Here is a 26,500-nt window from a genome sequence, read left to right as displayed (position 1 = left end):
CTTTTGCAGCACTGCCAGGCTGCAAACCTTTGCTGGGTCCAAGTTCAAACTGTCTTCTTGTCCTTCATGCCCAGGGATGTGTACATAGTAGACTCAATAAAAATAGCAATGACCAATAGGATTCATACAGCGTGTGCCAGACTTCTTCTACCATTTGAACCTCCCATGGCCCATCAGATAGGTATTCATGCTTTGCCCATTTTATAAATAAGGAAATGGGGCTGGGCACAGTGGCTCAACCCTGTAATCCCAGCACTTTGGAAGGCTGAGGTGGGCCGATCATCTGAGGTCAGGAGTTCGAGGCCAGCCTGGCCAAGATGGTGAAACCCTGTCTTTACTAAAACTACAAAAAATAGTCAGGTCTAATAGCAGACATCTGTAATCCCAGCTACTCCAGAGGCTGAGGAAGGAGAATCACTTGAACCAGGGAGGCGGAGGTTGCAGTTAGCCAAAATTGCACCACTGCACTCCAGCCTGGGCAACAGAGCAAGACTCTGTCTCAAAAAAAGTAAATTAAATTAAAATAATAAGTAAACAAATAAGGAAATGAGCTTAGAGGGGTTAAGAGGCTTGTTTCATTCCTTGAAACTACCACAAGCTCCTTACAAAGAGACTGTCATTGACTGGTCTTCTAAAACCAAGATGCCCATCTGGGCCTGGTCATGAAGCCAGTGAAGAAAGATTGGCTTGGTGAATACAAGTGTGGACACAGGTAGGATCTTGAAAATGGAGGACCTCTTCATTCTTTATTAAAAGGCTGCCATTCCACCTGCCTCTGGGGGAAATCATCCCATTGCCAATTGGTCCCATATTCCCTCACCCTACTAGCCCTGGTCACCTGCCTCTCACCTCTGAGAGGGATAGGGTCAGAGGTGATCCCTGCAGAAGCAGGAAAAGAAGAAAGCATTCCAGTGACTTTATAGCAGAGCTAGATAGAGACTGCTAAAGGCCTAAGGTATTGAAAAGGGAAGAATAAAATTATACATTAAAACATGTGTACACACAGACATGTATGCATAAAGCCCTAAAATAAATGTAAGGAAGGCCAACAGTATTCCGATTCTTTCCTCAGAGATAACTTTTATTTCTTTAATATCAGATTATTTCACCAAAAATACAGATGCCCCAGCTTTCAAGTGATCTGAAGATACACTGGGTCTTTCTGTTGAATAATGTGTCACTGTTCTCTAATGGGGCGATCATATGTCCCATTTCACTGAGATGGTCTCCTTTCATGCCTATTATCAAAACATAATTATAATTATTATAATAACCTCTTCTTATTCTCAAAAGGGTCTCAATTTGAACAATAAAATGTCTCCCTATGTTAAAACCTGGAATAAGAGTGTTTATAGTGGGGACATCCAATAGTAACCCAGGTTTATGCCAGAGCCTGAGATGGGGAGGAAAGAGAAACTGGCACTAACAGCCTCAACAGTCCAGAGAAAGATTCATGATGAGAGAGCAAAGCCATCATCCATTTAAGAAGGAAAAACACAACTTAACGTGTGCGTGTTTTGTGGGAAGCAGGAGCTTTGTAAATGAGGGTTTGAAATTTTTAAATAAAGTGTTTATTTATTTTACTTGTCCTGATGACATGAGTGAGTGGCTGAGCTGGGATTTCAATCTGTGGCTGGCCAGCCCGAAATACTTAGGGAATAAATGACTAAATGGAGGAATGGATCAATTTCAGCACAAGCTAAAAGGTGCTATCTGAATGACGGGTGTCTCCAGAACGCAGAGAAGACTGAAAGAAGACTGAGCTGAAATAAGATTTGGGGGAGGAGAAGAAAAGGGAGCTGTGTTTTAAGGACTTGGAAGGCTGGAATCAGTGCGCGGGAGGGCCATCTTCACCCCACCCACCATCACTCCTCCTGGCATGACAGCACATGAGTCAGCTTAGTATACAGTTGAATCTGTCCTCACTGGCAGGCTCTGCTCTTAGGGCTCTATTAACAGCACACTCCTGGCCACCCCCGCCTGCAGCTCATCTGAGCCCCCTTTGAACACTCAAGTGCCCCTCTCTGGTGCGAGTGCAGGAATGGCGCTATAAAAGTTGCACCAATGAGCAATTCAGTTCAAAATGTTCAGAAACAGAATGTTCTAGCACATGCAAGTGGCCCATTCCTCACAGAGCCCCATTTAACTTTTTCCAGGGGTGTCTGCCCACAACGTCTTGCTCCCCTCTAAGCTTTCTCTCTCCCGCTGGGATGAAATTGGGGCTCGGTTTTGCACACTTTTTGAAATTCTTCAAGACAGAATTTCCTGCCAGGCTAATGTGCATTGCTTAGAGGCCGAGGTTAGCACCCTGGCTATGCCCCAAAAGGAGGTTAAAATGGGACCAAGGGCAAGCCGGGCTCACTGTCATTCATAGGAGTCAGCCCCAGGGCTCACACCACAGGGCCGGGCGGAGATCCAGGCAGGCAGCTGGTTGGGGAGGAGGAGGATCCACCAACTGGAACAGCAACAAAAAATTACATCTCCGATTCATATATTCAGGCCATTAATCAGCCCCTGGCATCAAGAGGAAGCGATAGGGTCTCTCCTCCCAGCTTCTAGGGACACTCCCCACAGCGCGCATTTGTGATTCTTTGTCCCCAGCGCTTTAGCATTTACCTTAACATAAAGGTTCCTGGGCTTCACTGTTTCGTGGACCCCTTTGGCAATCTGATGCAGCCCGTTCTCAAAGTCGACACATCAAATAAGAGACACACAATTTCAAAGAAAAGCAATTATATTGAAATACATTTATAAGGTTGAAAAAACAAATTTATTATAGAGTAAAAAACGTCCTTTAAAATATTAAACAAGCTCTAGCAGCAAGTCAAATAGATAACTACTATAATTTTGAAGTACTGACAAGTAGAACTATTTCAAGATATCTGCAACAAATGTAATGTGATATCACAAATCTAATTTCTATTGGTGACAAATCCTGCTGACTCTAGTGTGGCTGCTTGCCTACATTCCTATCAAAGAAAATGCAAAGTTTCAGCCAAAGGTTAGTTTGGGGTTGTTTTTGTTTTTTGGTTTTTAAAAAAAAAAAAATACAGTTTTTTTCTCATCCGAATTCATGGACCCCCTAACTCCAGAATAAGAACCCTGCCTTGGAACATTACAAAGGTATACTTCAGGATATAAGATTTTCTATACTTTTTTTCTTTACAATATTTTGTAAAGAATGCCTGTTTTTAGACGTAGGACCAAGGGAACTTGGACCAGGCCATAATGCCTTGTAACTATTTTGCATGATTACTTGTAGCAATTTTTAAAAATCAACTAGTTTATTTTTAAATGATGCATAGATTCTTATTCAAATCAGAAAAAAAAAATGAAAAAATTCTTCTGCTCTTACCTACCCCATGTTCAAATCCAACATGCTGTTTTCTTTCCCTGGAAGTAAACATTGTTACCAGATTGCGTATGCTCTCCAAAACATATTTATTTGTAAGCATGCATATCCATATGTGTATGTGTATATGTCTGAGTGTGTATGCATGTAGAATGTGTGTGTTTTCACTGTGTTTATTTTGATTCATGGTGTCATTTTAGAAACACTTCACTGAAGGTTTCGTTTTTCACTCAACAGCACGGCATATCTTAGACATTGTTCTATGTCAGAACGCATCGTTACTGCTGCTTTTCATGGCCACATAATAATCCATTTTATGGAGTGTCCTATTTTACTTATCAATTTCCCAGTTGATTGACATTTAGGTTCATTTCGGTCTTTTACTACAATGTTGTAATGAATACTCTTGTATATACATCTGTGTGCACATATTCAGTATTAATTCCTAGAAATGAAGTTGCTGGGGCAAGGAGGATTTGGTATTTTAGGTTTAACCTGATTATGTGTAATAAGAAATTTAAAATATAGTAAAATGTAAAGTGGTGTTAAAACAAATAGGTTAGGCCAGACACAGTGGTTAGCACCTGTAATCCCAGCACTTTGGGAGGCTGAGGCAGGCAGATCACCTGAGGTCAGGAGTTTGAGATCAGCCTGGTCAACATGACGAAACCCATCTCTACTGAAAATATAAAAATTAGCTGGAGAATCATTTGGACCCGAAAGGTGGAGGTTGCAGTGAGCTGAGATTATGCCACTGCACTCCAGCCTGGACAACAGGTAAGAATCTGTCTCAAAAAAAAAAAAAAAAAAAAAAATAGGTTAGATCTATACTAACTAATCTATTAGGAGAGTTGTTCAAGGTATCTAAGTAAAAAAGGTAAGTCATAGAGTTTTGTCTAATCCCATTTTTGAAAGCTATTAGTTTAGTTACCTCAAGGGGTAGATTGGAGTGAGGAGGAGTAGATTATTAGCTTTTTCACAACCTCTGAATTATTTCACATGTTGCAATGAGCAAATACTCTATGATTAAGAACATCAAATTAAGAAAATGTGACAGAATACAAATTGGGTTTCAATAGAATTATAGTGGGGACAATTAAATATTTTTATGATTTCAGAAGAAAAACTATCAATCGTAAAAAAAGAAAAGATTGTTGTTCTTAGTCATTTTCAATCTAATTTAACATATATATGTTAATTTCAATCTAATTTAATATATCTATTTTAAATATATTGTATATATTTAATATATTATTATAAATATATATAATTTAACATACTATATATATAAATGTATATATATCCTGCTCTGTGATTACGAGCCCTGGAACACTTAGAAATTGCTTTGGCCCATGCTGGGAGCAGTGACTCACGCCTGTAATGCCAGCACTTTGGGAGGCTGACGCAGGAGGATCACTTGAGCCCAGGAGTTCAAGACCAGTCTGGGCAACATAGGGAGACCCCCATGTCTACAAATAAAAAATAAAAATTAGCCTTGTGTGGTAGCACGTGCTTGTAATCCCAGCTACTTGGGAGGCTGAGTGGGGAGGATCCCTTGAGCTCAGGAAGTCAACGGTGCCATGAGCCATAACCACACACCACTGCACTCCAGCCTGTACAGCAGACTAAGACCCCAGCTCAAAAAAAAAAAAAAAAAAAAAAAGACAGAAAGAAATGACTTCAGCCCCTTCCTCTACTGGTTACAGCCCTGCTCATTCCCCTAGTTCAAAATCATGCCGTCAAGTTCGTGATTTTTTAATTTTTTCAAAATGAGAAGAATTTTCTCTTTCTTGGTAGCAAAAACTAATTTATACAAAAGAAAGGAAAAGTCATCCATAATCATATCACCTGCCTTAGTCCATTCAGGCTGCTATACCTTCAGCTGGGTAATTTATAAAATACGACAGAATTTATTGCTCACAATTCTGGAGGCTGGGAAGTCTAAGATCGAGGGGCAGGCACATTCAGTATCTGGCACATTCAGTGTCCTCACATCCTCACATGGCAGAAGGGGCAAAGAGGCTCTCGAATGCCTCTTTTATAAGTGCACCAATCCCATTCATGAGAGTTCTGCCCTCGTGACCTACTCACCTTCCACATGCCCCACTTACCAATACCACTGCACTGGGGGTTAAGTTTCAACATATTAATTTTGGGAGACACAAACATTCAGACCATAGCACCATCGATATAACCATGTTTAATATTTGCCTATGTAACTTTCCAGAATTTTCTGCGTGTGCTGTTATGTGTATTAACACAAATTGGAGGACCCAGTGCTTTTTTCACTAATCAGTGAGTCATGCTGGCTGATTTCTTATCATATCAATAAATATGAGTCTTTTCATTTTTTTGTTTTTCCTTTCCTTTTTTTTAAAAAAAAAAGAAAAAAAGAAAGGGTATCACTCTGTCCTCCAGGCTAGAGTGCAGTGACACAATCATAGCTCATTGCAGTCTTGAACTCTTGGACCCAACCAGTCCCCTACTTCATCCTCCCAAGTAGCAGGGACCACAGGTGCGCACCACCACACCCAACTAATTTATAAATTTTTCTGTCCAAATGGCGTCTCCTCAAGTTGCCCAGGCTGGTCTCAAACTCCTGGTTTCAAGCCGTCATCCCACCTCAGCCTCCCAGAGTGATGGGATTACAGGCATGAGCCATCATGCTCAGCCTTTCCTATCTTTTTAATGCGCACTGAATTCCATAATGGAAGGTATCGTAATGTACTTAACCAATCCAGTTATGTAAACAAGTCATTTATACCAATAGATATGACACACACAAGGTATCACATTTACAAGGCACAAATGTGGAGTGAAAAGTCTGTCTCTCACTGGCTTGGCCCCAGTCATCCAATTCCCCTCCATTGAACAGGAGGCAACTACTGTTACCAGTTTCTTATATATCTTTCCAGATATATTCTATGCATATATAAATATGTTTATATGATCTTTTTAATGGAAATAACATAAACACTAGTCTACATTTTGCTTTTTTCTGAACAATGTATCTTGAAGGTCTTCCCATTTCAATGTAAACAGAGTAGCTTCATTCTTAATAGCTGCATAGTACTTCTTTTTTTTCAAATAGATCTCCATGGAAAAACACTGTAGGTTATTTTAAATTTTTGTTGCTACAAAATAATATTCCTATACATCACCAATTTCCATGAGTAAATATATCTGTAAAATCTTGTAAGTGGACTATTCTGAGTAAATGTTTTCATGTTTATAAATATTGCCAGATTGTCTTCCATAGAGATTATATCAATTTACATTTCAATTTGAGGGTGCCCACACATTCACTAAGAGCTGTTATCAAACTTTTGGATTTTTGTCAACTTGACAGGTGGAATTTTTGTGAATGAGGTTAAGCATCTTTTTATATGTTTAAAATAATCCATTCCCTCTTGATGTGCAATTTGTTTTCAGTTTTTAGCTGTGATAAATATTGTGATACACACATTTTTTTCCTTAATATCTTTAGGGCAGTTGCCCTTTAGGATTTCGTTTGGATAAAGTCCACTTTGAATGGTTAGATCAAAAGGCAGACTCCTGGAAAGGCCTCAGATGTATATTGTCAAATTACCCTCTGGGAATAGTGTAGCAATTTGCACATCCACAACGTGTGTTTCAACATTGATGAAGAAGCCAGTTTTTCTGCCGATAGCTTCTCACTGCCTGAGGCACAAGAAGTTTCAGGCATCTACATGACTTCCTCTAAAGGTGATAAGATGTCCTGAAAGCTTCAAATCCTTCCAGCTAATTTGGTGTCAGCTTCCCTGAGTTCAGGGCTAGCTAGCTGCCCTCTTGGGATGCAACACCCATCCATCAGAGAAGCCAGAGGAGACAGCCTCAGAACGTGCGTATTTTATCCAGGAGCTGAGAACAAAAAGCAGTCAGCCATGATGTGTAAACCAATTTGATCTTTCACACGTGGTGGGCTGCCAGGCCCACCACGTCCACATCAGTAGTTTGAGGCTCCAGGACTGATGTTCCAATTTAAAACCATAAAAAAATAAAACACTGTTGCCATCCCCAGGAAAACAATCCAGTTGGAGGCACTCACAGGATGAGTTAATAAGGAAGAATTCCTCTAGGCATCCAAGCTCATCCCCACCCCACTGTGGGGCCTGTGTGGATAAGGGAATGCAGTGGACAGCCTACATTTAGATCAGGGCACAGCAAATGCACCACATTTTCATTGCAAAATTCGGATTGGCCCTGGAAGATGCCAGACTCACGAACTGAAAACTCAACTGAGCACCGCTCAAGAAGCAAGAAGCTGGCCGCTTGGGCAGATTCTGCCAGGGAAGGAGGTCTTTTGAGAGGGAGCCAATGGGCTCCAGTCAGGGGCGTAATTTAATCCTACCCTTGAACTGCTGATCTACAGGGAGAAGCTGGGTTATCTTCAGACTGTACTAAATCTAGACGTGTTGGAACCAGCAACTAGGACAAGGCAGGGATGGGGTGAACTTTGACCCACTTGCCACAGGGTTGGGAAATCAAGGGAATGCCACTAAGCCAGAGGCCTAGTGATTTCCAGAATCTGACCAGGAAAGCCCTTCCTGCTACCTGCCTCTATCACCGCCATCCTACCCCCTCATCTTGAGGAAGAGGGCTGGCACCTTCCCTTCTCTGGGACACCTTGGTAACTCTTCCTGACTCCTGCTTGAGCGGCAGCTTGCTGTACTAGAAAGAACAGAAACTTGAAGGTCAGGTCTGGTGGCTCACTCCTGTACTTCCAGCACTTTGGGAGTCCCAGGTGGGCAGATCACTTGAGGTCAGGAGTTTGAAACCAGCCTGGCCAACATGGTGAAACCCTATCTCTACTAAAAACACAAAAATTAGCCCGGTGTGGTGGCGGGCACATGTAATCCCAGCCACTCAGGGGGCTGAGGCAAAAGAATTGCCTCAACCCAGGAGGTGGAGGTTGTAGTAAGCCAAGATCACACCACTGCACTCTAGTCTAAGAAACAGAGCAAGACTCCATCTAAAAAAAAAAAGAACAGGGACATTGAAATCTGACATATCTGTCTGGCTCTGCTGCTCAGCTTGCTAAGCCTCAGTTAACTCATCTGTAAAACGAGACTGAAATCATCAACCTCAAAGAATTGCAGTGAGGAATAAATGAGAAATGGATGAAAAGAACTCAGCTGGGTGCCAAACACTGGTAAATATTTCATGAACATCAGCTATTAATGTACATGAAGCCAGAGGAGATATTTAAGTACCTGTTACCTCATGACAAATTCTATGAATGGGCTATGTGTTTTGAGGAAACAAAAATCAGACAGGTTTCTTCTCACTGAATAGTTGGGGAAATCCTCTATTAAAAAAAGGCAAAAGAGGAAAAAAACTAAAGTTTTTTTAGAGGGCCAGGTATGATGGTCACACAGTTCAAAAACATCAGATGGCTTTACCTAACATTTATGGTCATGTTTCTCTCTTTTTAAAACTGTTTCAATATTTAGATTTGTCATATTTTAGTCATTCCAAAAAGTACAAAAAGTAATTTGGGACACCCATGAGTCCTCCACCAAATTTAACATGTTGCTGAATTTACTATACTTCTTTTAAGAAATAAAAATATTACAAATACATCTAAAAGGCCTCGCACCCCTCATCTCATTCACCTCTCTCCTTCCTGAAAGCAATTACCACATTGTCTGTGACCGAGTGGACTTTGCTCTGTGTGTGTGTGTGTGTGTGTGTGTGTATATATATATATATTTTTTTTTTTTTGAGATAGGGTCTTGCTCTGTCACCCAGACTGGAGAACCGTGGCATGATCTCAGCTCACTGCAACCTCCACCTCCCGCGTATAAGCGATTCTCGGGCCTCAGCCTCCCTAGCAGCTAGGATTACAGGGACGCACCACCACACCTGGATAATTTTTGTATTTTTAGTAGAGACAGGGTTTTGCCATGTTGGCCAGGCTGGTCTCGAAATCCTGATCTCAAGTGACCCACTCACCTCAGCCTATCATCTCCCAAAGTGCTGAGATTATAGGCATGAAGCACGCGCCTAGCCTCTTCTATTCATTCTTTTTTTTTTTTTTTTTTTTTTTTTTTGAGACGGAGTTTCACTCTTGTTACCCAGGCTGGAGTGCAATGGCGCGATCTCGGCTCACTGCAACCTCCGTCTCCTGGGTTCAGGCAATTCTCCTGCCTCAGCCTCCTGAGTAGCTGGGATTACAGGCACGCGCCACCATGCCAGCTAATTTTTTGTATTTTTAGTAGAGACGGGGTTTCACCATGTTGACCAGGATGGTCTCGATCTCTTGACCTCGTGATCCACCCGCCTCGGCCTCCCAAAGTGCTGTGATTACAGGCTTGAGCCACCGCGCCCGGCCTTCTATTCATTCTTAAATGTGTACTCTAAGAAGCAAGAATGGTAGTCAAAACTGAGGCTCCGGACTGTCAGTCCTGGGTTCAAACTCCACTCCTGCTTCTTTACTACTTCTATGGCCTGTGGTAAATTTCTCAACTCTCCGATCCTCTTTTCTCCCGTCTCTAAAATAAAATAAATAACAGCTAATTTCATTGGGTGTTGCAAAGATGAAATAAGATTATTCATGTAAATCAGTAGTTCTCAACCAAGAGCAATTTTTCCCCAGGGGACGTTTAGCAATGTTAGGAGACATTTTTGCTTGTCACGCTGAGGGTGCTACTGGCATGAACTGAGAAAGGCCAGGTATGCTGCTAAATACCCTACAGTGCAAAGGAGAGCTCCCACAACAAAGAATTACCCAGCCCAAGATGTCAATCATTGCTGAAGTGGAGAAAACCTGACATCAAGCATGCTGTCACTTTATAAGGGCTCAATAAACACTTGTTCAGTAAACACAATAACATAAATTATTATAATTTGTTCTTTGAAAGCTGTTGTGTTAAACAATTTTACATAAATTATCTCACTGGTATCCAGTTAGTTGCCCCTTCTTGATAAAAAGAATGATGGACAGCAAGCACAGTTTTTTCTGTATGTCTGAGAATGTCTATACCATTTGTTACATCAAAATGATAAGCCTATTAAAAATGTAAACTTTCAGACTGATAGATTAATCAGAAATTGCTACTTGGAGCCTAACTTCTCTTTGCTCTCGGTGAAAACCAAATTGTATCAGTGCTTTCAGCCACAAAATTAGTTCATTCAAACCACAAAACAAAATTAAAAATCCCTTCAACCTAAGCAGGCCCAGGGACTGGCGTGGCTATGAATAAATAAATAAGGTGTTGAAATTATGACAACATTTTTGGCCCCTGTGCACAAAGACTGGCTCTCAAGGACTCAAGACACCACAGAGACAGGGTAGAAATTGAGGAATAGGAAAACAGCCAGAGCTCTGCTTCTCTGACTCACCCCAGGCTCAGGTGGACTTGGAGCACTCCGTCCTGCAGCTGCTTGCCTGTGTTGTCAGAGAACATCCACCGCGAGTGGCCTTATCCAGCGGGTCTTCAAGTGGGGTCCTCAGCCCAGCAGCATCGACATCACCCGGAAACCTGTTATAGATGACAGTTCCTAGACCCCAACCCAGAACAAGTGAATCAGAAACTGGAGGTACAGCTTAAGCAGTCTGGGTTTTCCCAAGCCCTCTGGGTACTAGAGGCAGGCACTGGGCTAGGTATGTTCACATATATTATCTCATTTAATTCTTTTCACCGCCTTGATATGAATGTATTATCACTGACTTGCAGTTGAGAAACAGGAGCACAAAGAGGTTGAGTCAGCTTCAAAGTCACACAGCGAGTAAGAGGAAAAGCCTAGGAGAGCACTGACATGTCAGAAGTTTTGGCCTCCAGTGGAGCAGTGTCATGAATCTGGGGGTTAACAACTTCAGAGGACTGCACACTTAAGTTTAAGAAATACCAGCCTAATAAGAACATACCCGGCTAGGCACAGTGGCTCACATCTGTCATCCCAGCACTTTGGGAGGCTGAGGCCGGTGGATCAAGAGGTCAGGAGATTGAGACCATCCTGGTCAACATGGTGAAACCCCGTCTCTACTAAAAATACAAGAATTAGCTGGGCATGGTGGCGCAGCCCGTGGTCCGAGCTACTCGGGAGGCTGAGGCAGGAGAATTGCTTGAACCCAGGAGGTGAAGGTTGCGGTGAGCTGAGTTCGTGCCATTGCATTCCAGCCTGGGTAGCAGGAGTGAAACTCTGTCTCAAAAAAAAAAAAAAAGAACGGACCCTACATTTCCTGTGTGCATGTTTCCGGTTTCCCCACCATTGCCACAAAGCACTCCAACACCAGCTCAGATGCGGAGGAAGCCCTGCTCACTGGCACTTGCCTGGTGTCGGATGCTTGCCACATACTCTACAACTTCCAGAAGATTATGAGGAAGCTGCTATTATTTCCTTTCCAGATGAAAAAAACACAGCTTAGGGAGAGTAAACAATTTGTCCAGGGTCATACCTGCACAAAAAGGCTGGAACCAGGATGTGACTCTCAGTCTGCCTCAGGCCAGATCCTAGCCTCTTAATGATGACATCATACGTGACATCACACTGCCCACTGAGAATGAAAAGAAACAGATCACAAAGATCAGCAGCACTCAGGCCAAATTGTGAGCCCTATCAAGCTTGTCTTTAGTGACCCTCAGTCACCGATCCTGGGGTTCACCTGGCTTCAGGCAATCCTCTGAAGTTGTTAATCCCCAGGTTCATTACACTGCCTCACTGGAGGCCAAAGCTTCCCACACTTCAGTGCTCACCTAGGCTTTTCCTCTTACTCGCTGTGTGACTTTGAAGCTGACTCAACCTCTCTGTGCTCCTGTTTCTCAACTGCAAGTCAGTGATAATAATACATTCATATCAAGGTTGTTAAAAGAATTAAATGAGGTAATATATGCAAACATATCTCGCCCAGTGCCTGTTGCACCGTAGAAACTAATTACCTCCTCTTTCATCCTCCTCTACACACCAGCCACTATCAAAACTACTCCATCCAGAATCCATTCTGTTGAAATCTCTTGTACTGACCAATTAGCTAATATGATGAGCTAATCCTCAGGTGTTAATTCATAATAATGGTTTTCTGCATCTGTCTGGCAAATGGCATCTACATTTCAACCAGGGGCCCTTGTTCTCAAAGTCTTGCAGCCATGGAGTGGTTAATGATGGAAACGTTAGGGAATATGGAAGACCACTGGGGAGAGATCTCCCAGCCTTTCTCCACCCCTCATATCACTCCATTATCCTATCATTAGGATAAGTGGATGGGGAATCCCAGAGAATGGATAATGCGACTGAAACAGAAGATATGCCTTCAAGGCTGCACCTGGTTCAAAGAGGAAACATGAACTACAGGCATCTGAATCTCAGAATACATGTGAACAATGCAAAAAAAGAAGTGAAATCAAAGACTAATGGGCCATTTGCCAACATTTAATACAATTGCTTAGGATTTGGGTAGTTGAATGTAATAAAGCTTCATTAAAAAGTAGTTATAACAACTAATAACACCCTAATTAAATTAGCTTTCACTGGGCAAGCTGCTTTCAAGGTCCTAATTAGGTTATTTGCAGCCATTGGCCTAGCCCGAAAACCAAAGAAGACTCTTAAGTCCTCAGTGATGCCTAGAAAATTCAGTCTCTAAATGCTAAGAGATTATCCAAATTTGTGGGCAGCCAGTCCGAAACTATATTTGTAGTATGCGACCAGAGTGAAATCCCTTAATAGGTCCCACCACTCTTAGAAACCAGACAATTTTAAAGATGGAAAGGGTGCGCAAAGGTAGAAACGCCAAGGATTTCATTTTACAGATAAGGAAACTGAAGCCATGTGAGAATCGATTAAGTCCAAGTTCCCTCAGCAAGGAGCAGAGTCCCCAGCCCCTCTAATCTTCTTCCATTGTGATCTGGAATAAACATAGAACTCAGAGTTTTCATTTGAGAAGGAAGAGGGAAACAAAGAAGGCTGGGTTCTCAAAGGCTCCTTTCTTTGAAGGGGTGTGTGTGTGTGTGTGTGTGTGTGTGTGTGTATGGTGTATGTGATGCCCTGAAGATAGTTCAGCCCAAGGTAAATTGCTGACCTGCTTACAAACTAACTGTCTTTGCTTTGCTGCCACAAAGATCTTCCCAGAGCACAGATCCAGCCAAGCTGGTACCCTGCTGAATTAACCCAGGGTGACTTCTGAACTTCTGAGTGTGACAGAAAAGACTCTTCATAATAGGAGTCTAATGTACCCTACCTCCCAAGATAGGGCTTTGTGCTCAAACAGATCAGAATCTCAGCCCTGTCCCTCACTAGCTATGCAACCTTAAGTAAGTTACTTAACTTCTCTCAGCTCCCATTTTTCTGCCTGTAAGACAGGGATGACATTTTACTTACCTCATTGGGGTAAATAAAAGATAGGAAGGCAGACAATCACATGTGGCCCATGCTGTTGCTCCTCCAGCCACACAGGAGCAGACTCCCTTCCTAGAATACACCTGGCTCCGTCATGCCCCAAGCCTTTGCCAGTGCAATTCCCTCTGCCTGTAACACCATTCCTTCTCTCCTGTCCACTGTGAATTCCCCTAATTCAAATGTCCAGCTCAAATGTTGCTTCTCCTGTGCTGTCTTCCACGATTCCCCAGGCAGTGGCTACTGTCTCTCCTGGGCTCTCTCTGTCCTCCCTCCATGCCCATCTGAGCCTCTTCACACTGGGCTTTTGGATGTCCATCTCTCCCAGGAGACGGGGTCTCCGAAATGAAATCTGATCAGAAGAATTGTGAAGAGAACTGTGAGGAAGGAACAAGATTGATTCCAATGTCACTTCTGCTCTTCTACCAAAGCTGAAATATAGTTGAAATCTGTGTTTACCGACAAAGATTTTGCTTGACCAAACTTGAGTCCAGCTCCTGAATCTTCTCCTAGATTTATCTGTGCACTTCTTTGTAAAACCCAGTTTTGGGAAGAACCATGGTGAGTCAGTTCAGAAAGAACTACCCACATCAATATCTGATCAACCTCAATATCTAATTACTCTCAATAGCTGACTGCTCAGGCCTCTTATCCTCCAGTATCCCACAAGTGACATGTGATTATCCCAGCCTGCCTTCAGCAAGAACTCCGTTAGTTCAGTTTAGCCAGAATCATCCTTACTCCTGATGCTTTCTCTTAGTAACTTTCCATCTGTTGCCCCCAACCCTGCTCCTTGGCTATAAATTCCCACATGCTTATTCTGTATTCACAGTTAAGCCCAGTCTCTCTCCCCTACTTCAAGGCCCATTGCAGTAATTCCTGTTCCCATCTCAATGGTTTTAAATAAAGCCTTTTTTACTGTGCTTTAAGAAGGATTATTAAATAATGTTTTCTTTAACAGTACACACATACACATACATACATACACACACACATGCATATACACACGCTTTCACATACACACACACCCCCAAGATTTTAGCAGCAATTATTGCTGGTAGTTTTTCTTTTCTTTTCATGCTCCTCTGTAGTGAGCATGAGTTCCTATTGTACAAAGAAACAAAACAATATAAAGACAGTTCTTTAAACTGGTGAGCTGAAAGGAGACACATGAAATACCAGCTTTCCAAGCATAACTCTGTAAAAGCTGGGAGTTACCTGAATTTCAGTGTGGTACAATTCTGATTTAATGCATTACAGTCTCTGAATTTATTCTTTGTGATATCTGTGACAAGAGCTAACTTGGAGTTGCAAGGTACATGCTAGAAGGTGAACCACTTCTCCAATATCTTTATGGCGACCTTTTGGGTACTGTCATTTTTTACATACAGGAGAGAATAAGTACTGTGCTATCCAATACAGTAGCCACTGGCCACGTGAGTGTAATCATATTTAAATTAATTAAAATTAAAAATGTACTTCCTCAGCCACAAGAGTCACCTTGCAAGTGTTAAACAGCTGCACATGGCTAGTGGCTGCCATATTGGATAGCACATATTTAGAACATTTTCATCATCACAGAAAGTTCTGCTGGACATTGCTGAGTTGTTTGTTTTTCAGCTTGCTTCAAATATGGTTGAAATGTCTCAGGAATAAACACACCCTTTTGGCCCATGAACATGTTCTTCCTTGTTCTTGTTGTAAAAGCTCACATTTATAGCAATGTAGAAGGGCATATCCTCTTTGGAAAACACTTTGGTAGTTCCTCAAAAGTTAAGCAAAGAATTGCCTAATGACCCACCTGTCCCACTCCTAGTATACACAGAAGAGAACTGGAAACATGTCCTGACACAAAAACTTGCACACAAATGTTCGTAACTGCATTATTCATAATGGCCAAAAGGAAGAAACAACTCAAATGTCCATCTGCCGAAGAATAGATACGCAAAATGTGGTATATCCATACAATGGAATATTATTTAGCCAAAGAAAAAAGAACAAAGTACAGATACATACTACAACACAGATGAACCTTGAAACCGATATGCTAAGGGGAAGAAGCCAAACACGAGGTCACATTTTGTCATATAATCCTGTTAAAACAAAATGTCCAGAATAGGCAAATGCACAGAGAAAAGTAGATGTGTGTTCGCAGAGACCGAGAAGGGGAAATGAGATAACTGCTAATGGGTACTGGGTTTCTTTAGGGGGGTGATGAAAACGTTCTGTAATTAGATAGTGGGGTTGGTGTACAACTTTGTGAATGTACTAAAAACCACTAATTTGTACACTTTAAAAGGGTGAATTTATGGTATGGGAATTATGTAGCTCAGTATGGCTTAAAAAAAAATACTGTTCTAATGGGAAACAACCTAAATGTCTATCCATAAGCAGGTAGGAAATAAACTCTCACACTTTCATGCAGTGGACTATAATACAGCAGTTAGAAGGAATAAATTAGATCTGGATATTAATTAAGAAAGATCTTGAAGATAAATTGTTGGCTGGCCAGGTGTAGAGTCTCACACCTGTAATCCCACCACTCTGGGAGGCTAAGGCGGGAGAATCACTTGAGCCCAGGAGTTCCAGACCAGCCTGGGCAACACAGTGAGACCCCTGTCCCTACAAACACACACAAAAAAGACAAATTGTTGCTGGGAGAAACAAGTTTCAAAGCATTGCATATAGTACGAAATGTGACATGTTTTAAATCCCAAATATTCTATTTTCTATATGTATGGAAATACATAGAAAAAAACTGGAAGGTAATGCACCAAAAGATGAAAATAGTTCCCTATAAAGGAGGGACATGGAATTAGACATGGTAGCCAAAAAATTTGTTCTTAATTTTTAAAAGAAAAAGTATTCATTTATTACATATGTAATTAATAATTTCAATGCTTTCTTTATTAAAATAAAAACATAAATTATATAGTCTTTGGGATGCTGAGGCAGGAGGATCACTTGAGGTCAGGAGTTTGAGACCAGCCTGGCCAACATGGTAAAACCCCATCTCTACTAAAAATACAAAAATTAGTCAGGCATGGTGGCGAGCGCTTGTAATCCCAGCTACTCAGGAGGCTGATGCAGGAGAATCACTTGAACCCAAGAGGCAGAGGTTGCAGTGAGGCAAGATTGTGCCATTGCACTCCAACCTAGGCGACAGAGTAAGACACCGTCTCAAAAAATAAATAAATAATAAATTAGATCATCTCAGTGCAGGATAAAGAGAATTATAATACAGAACAAGTTTCAATGATACAAACTAACTAAAATGAGTTACTTTTTCTGTTTGTAAATTGAGCTCCCATGTTTTCCCAGAGAAACAAAGTTACCTCTTAAACATTGCTTAGCTCTAAATGCTCTAGGGCTGAAAAAAAAAATAATACCCACAGGGCCAGTTCCTCTAGTTTAAGACCCTGATGAAAGAACCCCAGACATGAATGTTCCTAACTCCTCAGCTCCAACCTGATTAAAGATCGTTAGTCTAATGACTTCCACCCTGTTGTCACCTGTCAGCATCTCTCCCTAACCAGATCTATCTAGGTAACCCTCGAAATTCTTTTATGCTTGCTGTAGCCGAGCCTCTGCTGAGACAATTGAGGATACCGTGTGTGACCTAGTTAGGGAATTTTTTTCAGGGGTTGGGAAGAGGAAAAGATTTGCTTTTCATTTGATTTTTTTCCCAATGTTTTCTTCCTCAGGTCATAAGAAGAAAAAAGATAAAAATTTTAAAGAACAAATGATTTTCTCATTTTGTAACTAAAATTTTGTAATATTTTCTTCCAATCAGTATGTTGTTACCTGGGTGACTGACTGACTACCACAATTGGCTCTCATTCTCTCTCTCTCTCTCTCTCTCTCTCACTCCCCAGTTTTATTCTTCTTGGTTCTCTCTTCCTTTAAAACCCATACCTCTTTACCATTCAATGTGCTTCCTTACCCAAGATTTGCTCATTTATTTACATCACATCTTACAGAGACCACTTTCATCTTTACCATCGCAGATTCTTAAAGTGGCGGGGCCCATTTTCTTCTGAAACTTTCAGGCAGTTTTTTTGTTTTTTAGCAAAACCCTTCTAAAGATACCCATTTACTCAGGATGCCCCAGGAACAAAGGGCCCCATTTGCCGCAGCAGAGAGCCATGCTATCAGCTTTCTCACTGGCCACTGGCTCCTGGCCAGAGTGTCGTGCTCCTATGCTTTCATTTACTACCTGACTGACTGTGGTGCAGTGTCCTGCAGGCTACTCATTATTCTAGATACAAATTCCATCTGCAGTGTCTTTTAAAGAATGCTCCAAAGTAGCACAAGGTCTCTGTTAATCAGTTAATTATTGTACATCACACAGAGAAAGGCTAACACTTAGCCAAAGAAACATCAGAACAATGCTGTGAAACCTGGTCTCTCAACAGGCTGTGTTACCATTTTGTCAAAGGGCCCCTAATAAAAGATGATTGCTTCCTCATGATGAATGAACGAGAGAGGCTTCTGGTGGGCGTAAAACTAACAACGCCTTACAACTAGCACCGGGGAACACGGCCACCGTTTGTACCGTGTGCCAGGCACTGTGCTAAAGTGCCTCACCTATGTTATCTTCTTTGATCTTTACAACAACCCTGGGGAAAGGTCGGGGGGTGGGGCTTGTCATTAGCCTAAATTTACATTGAAATTCAGAGAGTGAGAGGCCTGTAAAGATCACATAGCCAGATATCTATTAAGTGCCTTCTATGTCTCAGGTACTCTTCAAGGCACTGCAGATACAAGAGTGAAAAAGACAGGCAGTCTCTGCCTCTATGAAGCTTACAGTCCTGAGGGGTGGACATGGACAGATCGTACTATAAATAAACATGTGATATCAGGTAATTGAGGGTATGTAGAGGAAATAAAATGTAGTGTTGTGCTAGAGAGGAGCAGGGTGGTGATGATCAAGAAAAAGCGTGCGCTCAACCTGAGGAAGCTGATTGAAAAGGAAAATAATTTTTTTACCAAAAAAAGAAAGCATGAGAAGGCTGAGAGGGAAGGAGTCTTTGAGGTCACAGGCTGAAACTTGAGTGACTAGAAGGAGCCAGCCCTGCAGGAATCGCAGGAAAGCATCCCAGGCTGTACGGACAGTAAATGCAAAGACCCTGAGATAGGGATGCTTTTGAGGTGGGTGACATGGAAAATGGCAGCCAGGGTGCTGGACTGCACAGAGGGAGGAGAAGAGAGGTGGCAGATGATGCCAGACAGGAAGGAAGCATGGATATCCTGTGAGGCCTTATAGGTCAAGATAGAAAGGTTAGCATTTTCTCTAAATGCAAGTGAAAATTACAGGAGGGTTTTGGAAAGGGAACAATATAATCCGATTTCTGTTTTTAAAGACCTCCTTGGGTAAGTGGAGGATGGACTGTAAAGGCTTAAGGGTAGAGAGGGGGAGGGCAGTTGTGAGGCTGCAGGCGTGGTCCAGCAGAAATGATGGTAACCTTGGATTGCATTCTCTTCTTACCTATAAAAACTAGACCATCCAGGAGAAAGCCTGATCCAGGATTTACAGAGAATTCCCTGGTAAATTGACATGAGTCCTCTCCAGGATTTTTCCCACCTCGTACTGAATGCATACACACTGTGTGACGCTTATTTCTCTTTAAATAAACTTTTTGTTGAAGTATGACATGCATACAGTAAAGAGCACCAGTCAGAAGGGATGGCCGTGTCAGTGTTCACAAAATGAACACATCCCAGTAAAGCAGCACCCCAAATAAGAAAGAAAAGAGCAACAGTACCTGCAAAGCCTCCCCATGTCTCCTTCCAGTCCACCTCCGGCATTCCAAGTGTGTCTGTCACTTGTTTTGCCAGAATGACATCCTGTAAATCCATATTCTCAGTCTTGCTTATCTCATGACCTCTTTTTCTAAACTGAAAGTTGCATGCCCTCTGCAATCAGAGATTTTCTGATACCACCAGCCAAGATGATTTGAATTTTATATTCTGTGATGTGTATTATGAAAACAGTTTAAATTATAGTATAATATTAAATATGCTCAGATTCTATTGTGCCCTCTCTTAAGAATCAGAGCTCACACATAAACTTGGCATAAATTCTGGAAAGTCTGCAGGTTACCTTGTCTAGAATCATCTGGAAATCCAATGGCACAGAATGTAAGTCTAAGACACATGAGTTTGTAGCATAGAACAAAGACATGATTTCAGGGCTTTGTTCAGAAGACAAGACACTGGTGGAGAACTAATATTTACTGAGCACTTATGATGTCCCTAGCACTGAGCTAGGTGTTTCAGTATGTTTTCTTATTTAATCTTCACAACCCTTTGAGGATAGCATAATTCTCTCCATTGTGCAAATAAGAAAACCATGGCTAGCTGGGCATGGTGGCTCATGCCTATAATCCCAGCACTTTGGGAGGCCAAGGTGGGTGGATCACCTGAGGTCAGGAGTTGAAAACCAGCCTGGCCAATGCGGCGAAACCCGTCTCTACTAAAATAATAAAAAATTAGCTAGGTGTGGTGGTGTACACCTGTAATCCAAGCTACTCGGGAGGCTGAGGCAGGGAGAATTGCTTGAACCCAGAAGGCAGAGGTTGCAGTGAGCTGAGATCGCACCACTGAATTCCAGCCCTGGAAACAGAGCGAGATTCCATCTCATAAAAAAGAAAAGAAAAGAAAAGAAAACCGAGGCTCAGAAAGGTAAAATAATTAACCCAAGTTCTCAGAGTGATAAGTGGCAGAGCTGAGCTTGCAAGTAGCTCTGTCTGCCACCAAATCCCATGCTTATTTCACTCAACCATTGCAGCCTCTTTAGTACTTTTCTTCATTTGATCTGCATAAAATAGATTGAAGTGTTGGTCTCAATACTTGGTTGCTGCAATAAGCCTCATTTCTTCTAATGGTTTCCCTTTTACATTCTTTTTTTCAATACACTGGCTTTCAAATTAACGCTAAAGCTATTCATAAATAAAATGGAGAACCTGGCTATGACTTTGCTTCTTTCAAGAAATCAAAGGCTCTTCAAGCTTGATGAAGTTTAACGTTTACTGTATATCCAGGAAAGAAATGAATGAGCACAATTTAAATCTCTTCAGCCTAGAGTCTGGCCACGTGAGGGACGGGAGATCTACTTTGCATCACCATATTATCCATTATTGCGAAAGGAGGCAGCAATTAGCACAGCAATTTAGATTAACCATGTTAACATCTCTGGGAGAGGGATTCATTCGCATTCTCTGGCTTTCTGGAAGCTCTTCCAAGCTCAAGCTGTCCCTGGGTTCTTTGGCTCTGCGTCATGAAGGGAATTGATTTGATCAATTACATTGCTGCTGCCTAATTAGTAAGCATGGCCACACTGGCCCATCGGTTTCACAGAGATTAAACTTGGGATCCTGACTGCAGACCAATTTTCATAGCTGAAAGTCTCTGTACCTTCATCCTGAGTCCATACCAGTTCCCTGGAGTTAATCATAACAGGCCTTTGGCCCAGGGCTGGAGGCATATTCTCCAAGTCTGGGTAACAGGACTTCTTGAGTCCTCCTGCATTACAGCAGATCATTTTGTGAAATCTCCACAGGTTAAGAATCTGGGCCTTTTCACACATGCCATGTACCCCTCTTCACAAAGCACTTTATGCTCACCCTCTCGTTTGAGTTTCCTGGTATCTTAACAAGGGAAGAAAGTACAACCCTCATTTCAACAGGAAGAAAGGAACCTTCACAGAAATGATGACTCAAAACTACAAAGCATTTTTCAACAGAGATCAGTCATCATTTTTTCAAAAAGTAACTTTTATTGGGTTAGTTATGTTTTATTACAAGAAGTTATACACAGGTTTTCATTGTAGAAAATTTAAAAGATGCAGAAAAACAAAAAGAAGATAATAAAAAGCCACCCCTTAAACATAACCACTGAAATGTTGAAGACATATTTATTCAGCCATTTTTCTATGGCATGATATCAAACGTACTATTTTGTAACCTGCTTTTTGTCTTTTGATGTATTATGAACATATTCACTTAGCTAATTTTTACTGGTGGAATTGTATGTGTCATTAAGCCAGTCACTTATGTTGAATCTTTGGGATTGTTTCCCATTTTTAGTTATGATAAGTAATAACCCAATAAAATCCTTGTGTCTAAATAATAATAACATATACTGAATATTTATTTGTTTCAAATACTGTACTATGTGTTTTGCTTGTATTATCTCATTTAACCCTTCCAAAAATCCTGTGGATAAATAATATTATCTCCATTTTATAGATGAGGAAACTGCGTCCTAGAGAGGTTAAATAACTTTCTCACAGTGACACAGAAAATAAGTAGCAATGTTAAAATTTAATTCAAGTCAGTCTAACTGCAGAGCTAGCACACTTAACAGCTAAGACAAATTCTTAGAATTGCAATTTCAGGGAAACTAAGTACATAAAACTGCAAGGCTTTTGAATCGGCTTACTCAGTTACCCTACAGAAAGCATATTACGATTTATACTCCCACCATCAATGTATGAATGCCCATCCACTCACATCATCACCAACATGGGGTACTATTCAACCTGTATCATTCATTAGGGAAAAATGAAGCCCAATATTCTGAGAGCCCATTCACGCTTTTAGAGCATGCATGCAACACGGTTCCTGATCAAAATAGTGATTTTCTCCAAGTAAATGGCTCTTATCTTTTTTTTTGGTACATGGGCGCTTACGCTATGAAACAGCTATGCAGAAAATGCACATATGCACATCAAATAACCTTTTATTTTTCAGTGGCTCACAAACACCATTAAGAACTTCTGGGCTTGCCAGAGGATTGATGCATCAACAACATGAAAACTAAAGCTAAAAGCAGGACTAATACACCCATTCTTCAAATGCTGGTTTTGCCATATTGTTCTTTTTAACAATCCTGAAGCATAAGGAGCCAGATCAGGAGAGACTGAAATGAAACGCCCAGGCACTATAACAGTGCATTTGCCACGTGGTGGAAGATACCTAGGTCAAGACTCTCTCCTGAGGTCATGCTGTCCTCCACTAAGATCAGCAAGATCTCAGAGCAGATGGACTGGCCGGGACCAGCCTGCCTCCATTTGCGCACTTCAGCAACCTCCCAAGAATAAGTGTTAGATTCTCTTGCCAAATGCACTTCTTCACACGCTGGTGTTTTTCATTATCTCCCCTTGCATCCTGCTCCTTTATGGCTTGCAAAGCCTCGTCCCAGATCAGTCAAACCTCCACCAACCCTACCCGTTCCCCTCCTGTCACAAGCAGTGGATCAGAGCAAGCAGGGAAGAGAGAGTGAGGTCCAGGGCCTCGCCCGTCCATCTGCTCCGAATGCTGTTGTGCCAGGCAGATCTTTCTGTGAGTCCTCCTTAACCACAGCACATGCTCTCTGGGAGGAATGGGTCAGTTTTTCCTAATCGTCCATCAGGGCAGTTTTTTGTAATAATCCATGGAGGCTCAGGGACACATCAGGATTAGGGGTGGAACATCGGGTTCCAGCTTGCAAAGAAGGAGGTGGACAGAGGAAATAGCAAGCTTAAGTGATCTGCCCTTTTGAGTGACCCTAGTAGAGAATTTTTTTCTTTTTTTTTGGCTAAGCACAGGGGACTTTATTGATGGCACATGACAAGATGGGGCTCCCTAGGCCCCTCCCTCTTCAGGATATCTGCATGGAAACTGTGAGGAAGGGAGATTCTCAGTGTGGTGGGAACTGAGGGGGGCAAGGACTCCCCCGCAGTCAGGGCCTCTCTTCCTCTCATGCCCTTGCTGGGGCTGGTGGTCCAGGTATCTTACTCCTTGGAGGCCATGTGGGCCATGAGGTCCACCACCTTGTTTCTATAGCCAAATTTATTGTCATACCAGGAAATGAGCTTGACAAAGTGGTCATTGAGGGCAATGCCAGCCCCAGTATCGAAGGTGGAGGAGTGGGTGTCACTGGTGAAGTCGGAGGAGACAACCTGGTGCTCAGTGTAGCCCAGGATGCCCTTGAGTGGGCCCTCCGACACCTGCTCACACCTTCTTGATGTCATCATATTTAGCAGGTTTTTCCAGACAGCAGGTCAGGTCCATGACTGACATGTTGGTGGGGACACAGAAGGCCATGCCAGGGAGCTTCTTGTTCAGCTTAGGGATGACTTTGGCCAAAGCCTTGGCAGCGCCAGTAGAGGCAGGGATGATGTTCTGGGTCACCCCACGGCCATCACGCCACAGTTTCCCAGAGGGCCATCCACAGTCTCCTGGGTGGCAGTGATGGCGTGGACTGCGGTCATGAATCTTTCCACAATACCAAAGTTGTCATGGATGACCTTGGTCAGGGGCACTAAGCAGTTGGTGGTGCAGGAGGCATTGCTAATAATCTTGAGGCTCTTGTCATACATCCTGTGGTTCACCCCCATCACGAACATCAGGGCATCGGCAGAGAAGGCAGAGATGATGACCCTTTTAGCTCCTCCCTGCAAGTCGGCCCCAGCTTTCTCCACGGTGGAAGATGCTAGTGAACTTCACAACATACTCAGCGCCAGTATCGCCCCATTTGATTTGGGAGGGATCTTGCACCTGGAAGATGGTGATGAAATTTCCATTGGTAACAAGTTTTCCATTCTCAGCCTTGACAGTGCCATGGAATTTGCCACGGGTGGAATCATACTGGAACACGCAGACTATATAGTTGAGGTCAATGAAGCGGTCATTAATGGCGACAGTATCCACTTTACCAGAGTTAAAAGCAGCGTTGGTGACCAGGCACCCAGGACACCCAAATCCATTGACTCCAGCCTTCACCTTCATCATGGTGTCTCAGGGATGCAGCTGGCGATGCCTGAGAAGATGCGGATGTCTGTCGAACTGGAGGAGCGGAGAGCCCCTAGTGGAGAATTCAGCTCAGACTGGATGGATAGACCAGACCACTGTGAGACAGGGGCAAAGAATGCAGTCTGCTCCTCGGGCTGGAGCCTGAGCTGCCCTGGCCTGGCTGCCCACCCATGGCCACCTTTTGGGTCTCACTGTGCATAAAACTACCTTAGTCTGAAATATGGAACAGAGTGGTGAGGGGGACAGGGCTGTTGTGCCCTTTTATTGTCTGGCTTGGTTCTACCTTTTCATCCCTACTTATCTTTTTCATCCTTTGAAAACTCACTCTTTGCTCTACCCTCTCACTTTTGTTCTTGGCACTGCCCGTCCACAGATCACGGAAGAATGTGTGAGTTAGGCATCCCTTCTCCCTCCACCTTCTTTGAGGCCCAGAACTTACTTTCACAAGGCCTGGAGATGGCAGAAGGATGACTTTTCAATTCTAAATTATTACAGTTTCTCCCAGATTTCACTGCCAAAATGAGTCATCTGAATACTAGTGTATTCACACTCAAATGCTTATTCCCTATACTCTCCACTGCCCTGTGGAATCTGCTACACTTCCTTAAATTCCCTTTTGGTATAGGAGGCCCTCGTTATTCTTGGGGGATATGTTTCAAGAGCCCCAGTGAATGCCTAAAACCATAGATAGTACCTAACCCTATATACACTAAGTTTTTTCCTATACATCCATATCTAAGATAAAGCTTAATTTATAAATTAGGCACAGTACGAGATTAACAGTAATAATAATAAAACAACGATTCTAACAACAAACAGTAATAAAAGCTATCTGAACGTGGTCTCACTCCCTCTCTCAAAACATCTTACTGTATGTAACATTTTTGGGCTGCAGTTGACCTCGGGCAACTGAAAGCATGGATGGCAAAACTGTGGATAAGGGGGAACTACTGTCCTTGGCTTCCTGGTGGCTGCCTCACCAGGCTAAAGCAGCAGCAGATAGGAGAGCAGGAATTCGTGGGTTGTACTGTCATAGCTCCGTGACTTTGAGCAAATTACTTCTAAGTGTCGATTTCAACATCTGTAAAATGGTGGCAGTTAATTGCATCTCCCACACAGAATTGTTTTGGGTGCATGTTAGAGGTTATTACAGTGCTTACCACCTATAAGCTCTATGTAGTTGGTAACTACTCTTGCCATCATTGTCATTGTTATAAAATTCAGATTCCCCACCCTCTCCTGTATTTTTCTTTGAATTTTCTCATAAAAACCAAGTCCATTTCTAATTATTGTTAGAATCAGCACACATTCTCTGCCTTCTGTACGATCAGGACACTGCATAAGAAGCCAGACCTCCCCTCTCAAGAGCTAAATAACCTTCTTACATACAGGCTTTCTGAAACACACTTGTCCTGTTGCAGTGACACAGAGGGGATGCTATTTCCTGCCCTTCCAGCTCCTGTGTCCTCAAAATATGTGAATATGGAACCACTTTTATAGGAACGTTCTTTGAAAGTGGCAATGTCAGGAGCTGGGTGCAGTGGCTCACACCTGTAATCCCAGCACTTTGGGAGGCCAAGGCAGGTGGCTCTCTCGAGGTCGGGGATTCAAGACCAGCCTAGACAATATAACAAAAGCCTGTCTCTACTAAAAATACAAAATTAGCTGGGTGTGATAGTGCACACCTGTAATCCCAGCTACTCAGGAGACAGGCAGGAGAATCACTTGAACCCGGGAGGTGGAGGCTGCAATAAGCCAATCACACCACTGCACTCCAGCCCGGGCAAGACAGTGAGACTCTCTCAGAAAATTAAAAAAAAAAAAAAAAGAAAAAGATAGCAGCAATGTCAAATAATGCCTCCTTTCCCATCTATCCCCACCACACATCTCTCCATCCCTATGTGTAACCAGCACCTCCTCTTCTAGACACTCCCACACTGAATGTTCCAGGGGCATCACAAGTCTCCAGTCTGCGGCAATCAGCACTGGGGTGGTGGAC

General features: G+C 42.4%; 1 protein-coding gene and 1 long non-coding RNA gene across 2 annotated transcripts in view; one reads left to right on the top strand and one right to left on the bottom strand.

Moving 5' to 3' along the window:
• ADRA1B (adrenoceptor alpha 1B) overlaps positions 1 to 26,500 on the top strand; it is a 56,764-nt gene that overhangs the window by 9,893 nt on the left and 20,371 nt on the right. The window lies entirely within an intron of this gene.
• LOC116537407 lies at positions 8,172 to 25,834 on the bottom strand. The gene is made up of 4 exons (XR_004263114.1): positions 25,210 to 25,834; positions 20,896 to 20,897; positions 10,990 to 10,998; positions 8,172 to 8,184 (listed from the first exon to the last, which is right to left on the bottom strand). It is a non-coding gene; the product is annotated as an uncharacterized LOC116537407 (long non-coding RNA).

Source organism: Sapajus apella, unplaced genomic scaffold (assembly GCF_009761245.1).
Source record: "Sapajus apella isolate SASKATOON/1434 unplaced genomic scaffold, GSC_monkey_1.0 scaffold110, whole genome shotgun sequence".
Lineage (NCBI taxonomy): Eukaryota > Metazoa > Chordata > Mammalia > Primates > Cebidae > Sapajus > Sapajus apella.
The sequence above is the reverse complement of the archived record's forward strand: the minus strand, read 5'-3'. Positions and strand labels throughout refer to the sequence as shown.